Below are 1,090 nucleotides of genomic sequence, written 5' to 3' on the forward strand. Positions count from 1 at the left end.
CTCCCGGACGCGGGGACACCCAGACGCAGGGACTCCCGGACGGGGGGGTTCCCGGACACGGGGCTCCCGGACGCAGTGACTCCCGGACGCGGGGACACCCAGACGCAGTGACTCCCGGACGGGGGGGTTCCCGGACACGGGGCTCCCGGACGGGGGGGTTCCCGGACGCGGGGGCTCCCGGACACGGGGCTCTCGGACGCGGGGACTGCCACACACGGGGCTCCCAGGCTGCGGGACCCCCTTGCACACACAGCGTCCAGGCAGGGGAAGGGGCAGGGACAGGCAGACCGTCGTCATGGCTGGGAGCAGGGATTGAGACAAAAGCCGAAAAACTAGATTTATGAAGAATCACTGTGTCATTTACAAGAGTGACTCACACGGCGTGAACTACGTGTGGACCAAGCGCAGGGAAGGCGCGAGCAGACACTTCAGGGAAGCAGGTGAGAGACTCCGGAGGCGAGGGGGGCACGCGGGGTCCACCCTAAAGGAAAGGCTGGTGGTCACTGTACAAGTTACCACCTGACTGCTCAGAGCAACAGCGACGACGCGAAGCGAAGATGGCGGAAGGAAGAGCCGGGGTCAAAGGAGCAGAGAGCACAGTGGTGCGTCCGAGAGAAGACTCCTGAAACTGTGAGCCCTGACACAAGAGCCATCAGGAGACAGAATGAAAACACAGACTACCAACGGCAGAGTTAAAGGGGACGGCATCACAGACCCCGGGCACAGGAAGGACAAGGAGAGAAATCACAAACTACTTTATGCCAACGTACTGCACAAGTTTAATGGTGGACAATTGCTTTTACAAACAAAAATGGGGTGCCTGAGTGGCTCGGTTGGTTGAGTGCCTGACCTTTTTTTTTTTTAAATGTTTGTTTATTTTTGAGAGAGAGAACAGTGCGAGCAGGGGAGGGGCAGAGAGAGAGGGAGACACAGAATCTGGAGCAGCTCCAGGCTCCGAGCTGTCAGCACAGAGCCCAACGCAGGGCTGGAACCCACAAACCATGAGATCATGACCTGAGCTGAAGTCAGAGGCTCAACTGACTGAGCCACCCAGGTGCCCCAAGTGCCTGACTCTTGATTTCAGCTGAGG

The 1,090-nt window shown here is 59.0% G+C and overlaps 1 protein-coding gene across 1 annotated transcript in view; it reads right to left on the reverse strand.

Moving 5' to 3' along the window:
* The window catches only part of ACSF3 (acyl-CoA synthetase family member 3), a 38,049-nt gene that overhangs the window by 30,778 nt on the left and 6,181 nt on the right, over window positions 1-1,090 (reverse strand). The window lies entirely within an intron of this gene.

The sequence above is a fragment of the Suricata suricatta genome, chromosome 16, assembly GCF_006229205.1.
Source record: "Suricata suricatta isolate VVHF042 chromosome 16, meerkat_22Aug2017_6uvM2_HiC, whole genome shotgun sequence".
In the NCBI taxonomy this organism is placed as follows: Eukaryota; Metazoa; Chordata; class Mammalia; order Carnivora; family Herpestidae; genus Suricata; species Suricata suricatta.